Genomic DNA, 6,000 nt, shown 5'->3' with positions numbered 1-6,000 from the left:
TAAGGAAAGAGAAAAAATAATTATTCAAAAAATCTCTGTACAAAATTCTGCTTAGACTTTACATTAAATAAAGTGACATTAATAGGAAATGCTGTACCCTTTTTAACTGATCACCTCTTATAATCTATGGCGCATAGAGTTTACTGGTTTTTAAGGTTTTGTGTAAAACAAAACCTTATTGAAATCGATGCACTGTCTGTCTGTCATAGGTACGAAACAGCTAAATCGATCCGAAAGAAATCGTGTATGATATGGGAAATTCCACAAATTTAAAAAAAAAATAAGGGTGGTGCGCTTACGCGAAATCAAGGCCTCAAAATATGCCCGATTCCGATATCTGCCCAAATAAACTTACTAATAATATAATATCAACTTTTTGCCTGGAAAACTCCCCTTAAGTTCATCCCAGGAATACCAAATTTTGCAACTGCCAAGTTTCATGGAAATCCGGTTATTACTATCAAAGTTACAACAATTCAAACTTGTCAATATGACACAAATTTACTGTAGCTAACGTCATGCAAATGGGATGCTGACGTCACAATTAGCGAGAATAATTGTCATTCCCGTGAAATAATAAAGTCCCGTTTATGAAAAATCTACTTCTCTCCAGCCCTCATTAAGGTTTTGTGTAAACACTTCATAGACGAGTATATTACCAACTTTTAGAAATTGACTAGAGTACTAAATTGTGCACCAGCATAGAAGACTTATCGCGCATACGCGTGCCAAGTTTCTGGCTGTTAGGGTGAAAGTTATAGCAGTTCAAACTTATCAATTTTGTGCGAATTAACTGCATCCTAAGCCATGCAAATAAGATGCTGACGTCATAATTAACGGGGATAATTGACATTCGTCCGGATAGTTGACTGGTTGTACTCACAAGACCGTCGTATGAAAAGTTGCGGTTCAAATCTCACTCGTGGCAGTGGGATTTGTATCGTGATTTGACGTCGGATACCAGTCGACTCAGCTGTCAAATCAGAGTAATAATCTCGGGCGAGCGCAATGCTGACCACATTGCCTCCTATAGGGTACCGTAATCCTGTAGTGTACCGTTGCGGTCTTGAATGAAGTGCTCTAACACACTTCAAGGGTCTGATCCAATATGGGTTGTTTTGTCAACGATTATTATTATTATTAATTGACATTCGAGTGAAATGTTAAAATTCCATTCATGAACGATCCACTTCTCCCCAGTCGTTTTTAAGGTTTTGTGTAAAACAAAACCTTACTAAAATCGGTTTACTATCTCTGTCTTTTTTTGACCGGGGAAAATCTATCACGGATACGCATCTGGAGTCTAGGACATGCATGCCGGACTTTTACGCGGGACCACCGTTCTAATGTCGGTTCGCGGGGTTGTTCAGTCCTTAGCTGTTCACTCTAGACGAGCTGCTACCGCTTTGCGTGACGTTGATTTCAGTAGCTTCGCTTCAATGTCTCCGCTGTGCTTCTGCCGCTTTTAGCTGCTGGTGGATCCGTTTCACCATTGCAACTACCGCGTCCCATGCTTTATTTGATTGCACCATGTACCTTATCACATTTTCCATCATTAAACGGATGTTTAACTCTATTTCAAGCTTTCTCCTTGAGCTTTTAAATTTTGGGCAGGCGAAAAAGACGTGTTCTGCATTTTTAGTTGCACCTTCACACGTAGGACAATCGGGCGATTCATCTAGACCGAACCTATAGAGGTAATTTCTATATTCACCGGTGACCGCATAGTCCACATACTTATATCTATGATAAGTTTGTGTGTTCACCGGCCATTCTCGGCCTGGTCCCATGCTGTTTGCTCGCGATAAGAGTAATCATGTTTCGGGCCATATACACTTGGAAGCATCCTTGCTGGTGTTGAGTTGATAGCCGCCCCTTTCTGCCCAGTAAGCTTTAAGTGGGGTTTAAAACTCAGGTGGGAGTCGAATGTTACTCTCAGGTATTTCAACGATGGCACATCGACATCATCAACAGTTTTCTGTTTCCGCCGCTTTGTAAAGAGCACCAACTTCGTCTTGTATTCGACAAGCTCTTTAAGTCAAGCCTAGATCGTCCATATAGTCTCGTTCGCATATATCTGTGCTTCGTCGGGGTGATTAAATATTATGAGCACTCCAACGTCATCTGCGAATCCGGCTTGTTTCACTACTGGGAGCCGTAAAACGCCATTATATATTAAGTTCCATAGCAATGGGCCCAGAACAGACCCCTGCGGAGCTCCTGCTGTTATTAAATACATCAAGTAGCTTCCGCTGTCGGAAGTAATCGAAGATTATATTTAATATATATATATATTGGTGCTTGTGCCGCGAAGAGCGCTTCGATGATATGCCTCCATCTGGCAGAATTGATGTCAAGAGTCCCCAGTGCGCAGAATTTCTCTTCGTCATAGGCTTTTCTGGCTAGCTCAAAAACCTATTTGGTAGCATCAACTGCTGACCGAGCCTTCCGGAAGCGAACCTCACTATTTGATAAATAATCGCCACTATCACTTATTAGGTATAGCCGGTTATAGATTACCCGCTCTACAGGATGTTGGTTCACCTATCCGCTTACCTGTCTTCAGGATCAATACACGCTTTTGTATTTTCCACTCTCCGGGGAAGGACACTTCTTTTAGACAGTCTGTAAATAAATATGCGAACATGGTTGGTGCTATTCTCGTTGCCAGTTTCAGCACCTTGTTGGGGATTCGATCAATATCGGGGACTGCGGTATCCCGGCCCCTTTGCACTGTGTCCAAGTCTTCGTCTATGGTTACTGGAGAGATGTCTTCGGCACTCATTGGTGTCATTGGAAGATTGTCTCCGGATGTTCGGGGACGAATGTCGAAACCCAGAATAATCTAGCACACATAATAGGAAGGGACCTTTTGCCTTTTATTGTCGATATAACCGACTTATACGCTCCTCCCCATGGATCGGAGCCTGCCTCTTCACAGAAGCGCTTGAAGCAATAATTTTTACTTTTCGTGATGGCCCATGCCTGTTTGTATTCGAAGTACCTCTGTTCATACTCTGGTCTTGGCATTGAAGCGTCACATGCTCGTTATATCTGTTGGAACAGCTGCGATGCGTTTCAATAAACTCGGTGTTCCACTGCGATACCTCCAGTGCTCATGATGACCAACCTGTTTCTTCAGGGGAGGATTTATTGTTCTGGTTCCCTTATCGCTAACATACCAGTGCCAGCGAATCACTTACGAAAGTAAGATTTACAACGGAGCCTAGCTCTCCACGCCTGAAAGTGTTTACGCTTTCGACGTTAGCCAAGGTGACGTTTAGGCGGGAGAAAACCTCGAGTTGGATTCTTCCCCTTTCATTGTTTTTTTTTTGGCTGAAGTCGCCAGCAATAATTTTGGGGTGGCAATCTTTGACGTCTATCGCTAGTCTATCTAGCATACTGCAATACACTGGTATTGTCATACTTTGGGCGGCATAACAGCTGTAAATGTAGAGGTCATCGCTGTTAACCCTTACAAAATTGTGTTCGCGGTACTTTATTACTTGCTGTAAGGCTCGATTACCGCCAGCCCATACCGCAGCCTTTCCATTTACGTCTTTTGATATTTATTGGAAAGATGGGAAGTGCGGGGGCTCGAAAGTGATGATCACTTTAACGGACCCGTTCTCAGAAACTACTCAACGGAAAAATCTGAAGAAAATGTAAAAGCTTTTGAAACTTTTGAAGACTCCCCCAATTTCCGGCCATTTTCCAGCACCCAGACCCCCCAGACTATATACCATTTTGCAGATCTAATTCTCCTCTATACTAGTCATCACAAATTAAGCTCCTTTTCGCGATATTCTTAATAGTAACGGAGATATGAGCGTTTCAAAGGATTCTTCCACTTTGCCGCCATTTTCCCAGCACCCAGACTCCCTAATAGGCAGGCCTAATTCTCCTCAATACTTGTGATCACGAATTAAGCTTCTTTTCGCGAAATGGTCAACCTTAACGGAGCTACGAGCATTTAAAGTTTTCCGAAAGATTTCCCCACTTTGCTGCCATTTTCCCAGCACCCGGGCCTCCGATTCTATATACCAATTTGTTGGTCTAATTCCCCTCTATACTAGTGATCAGGAATTAGGCTTCAATATTAACGGAGATACGAGCGTTTAAAGTCTTCTGAAAGGTTCCTACAATTTGCGGCAATTTGCTTAGCACCGAGAACCCCCAATTTGGCAGGCCTAATTCTCCTCTATACTATTGATCACGAATGAAGCTTCTTTTCGCGAAGTTCTCAATATTAACGGAGATATGAACGCTTAAAATTTTTTAAAAGTTTTCTCCACTTTCCGACTATTTTCCCAGCACCGAAATCCGCCATAAAACCTCATATCGTCTGTTATTAGAGGAAGAATTAATGTGCACCTTAAAACTGACGACGAATAGATGAACTACCGAATTGGATGAAGAGGTTATAAAGAGCAACTAGAGACCAACAATTAGAGGCGAAAGAGATTTCTTCAGTTACTACGTATGATAGATTACGCCAATGTTTTTGAGAGCGTTCGGCACACCTGGCTAATTTTTATCGCATTGATTCAAAGCTTAAAAAGGTTTTACCGACAGTCATGGGAGGGTTGCATATCACCTTGTCAATACCAATAGCAACCAACGAAGGGGCATTTTCTTGGATCATTCATTGAGTACGCTTTGGTTGTGACATGGTGTTGGAATTAAAGATGCCCTGCGTGGTCAATGGCAGCTGCTGTCCGATTTTTTTTTTTGCAGCGTGTGTATCCGACCTATTTCAAAATATAGTTGCGGAAAACGTGTCAGTGCCTTATGCAATAAACTCAAATTGTTCTTGATCGACTAAAAGTGCAAATCAGAACAAACTTGAGCATCTAGAAAAGACGGCTCCAAACAAAGTCGAGGCACCACGCAATAAGTCCGATATAACTTAGAGGGAGGACGTGTGCTTATCATTCACCAGACCCCGACAGCCAACACTCGTAAATACAAAATTTTGTTAATAGATTTTATTTACTTCTCCGGATTGCAATATGACTTCATTAAAAAAGTCTAGTCTTGGAACAAAAGAGGCGTTTATTTAGCAGTCTGGAATACTTGGATATTCAAATTGTGCAGGACGAGTTTTGGAAAAATTCTCTGAACGAACAACGAAGGCTCAACATGAACATATTACAAACCAAAATGTTTCAAATGTACAGAGCACGACCGCGAAAGCCGTTGGGAATGTGAAAGAGCGCTCAACTATGAAACGTGTATATCAAGAAAAAATATTCCAAAACTAAAGCCACCGCCAATATATCAAAGAAGGTAAAAAGTACTACGGAAAGCTCTAAGGAGTGTTAACACGGATCAAACCAAGGGTGGATTTGTCAGAAATTAAAAAAACGTTCAAGGGTAAAAAATTCTAGGCGAGGTCTGCATATAATATTATAAACCGCAAGAGAATTCCCCAGCCGCTCTCGAGTGGAATTCGAACCTGGTGAAATAAAATTTATAAAAGGTGAAAGCATCCAATATATAACTACACTATCTGCTGCATTGAAGAACCGTCATGGAAGAGCCGCGTAAAAGACCTGGCCCGGTGCAGTGCCAGAATTGTCAAAAATTCGGTCACACAAAAACATACGGTAATCAACCCAACGTTTGAATCATTTGTGGAGATCTGCACGCAACAGCTATTTGCACGGCCCAGTTTATACTAAAAGACATGAAAATCACTGCGATCTATTGTCCTCCAAAGTTTAAACTGACTTCTCTTTAATGCTACACAGACTTATTGAGACTCATCATTCCTAAAGGAAGACAGTTGTGGGACGTGCTAGCCAGAGATACTAGATCTGACGTCGTCCGGGTACCACAATCTTCCATGATTCACATATTCAACGGAATTTTACGTCTCGTCCATTTTCCTTGGAAGATTTCAGAAGCTTTAATGATTCCTAAATGTAGGAATGACCACAAGAAGCATGATACAGTCGAACAAATTCACAAGATCGTCTCTTTGATAAGGAGTGCACT

Source organism: Hermetia illucens, chromosome 2 (genome assembly GCF_905115235.1).
Source record: "Hermetia illucens chromosome 2, iHerIll2.2.curated.20191125, whole genome shotgun sequence".
Classification (NCBI taxonomy): Eukaryota; Metazoa; Arthropoda; class Insecta; order Diptera; family Stratiomyidae; genus Hermetia; species Hermetia illucens.
This window is presented reverse-complemented; position numbering follows the sequence as displayed.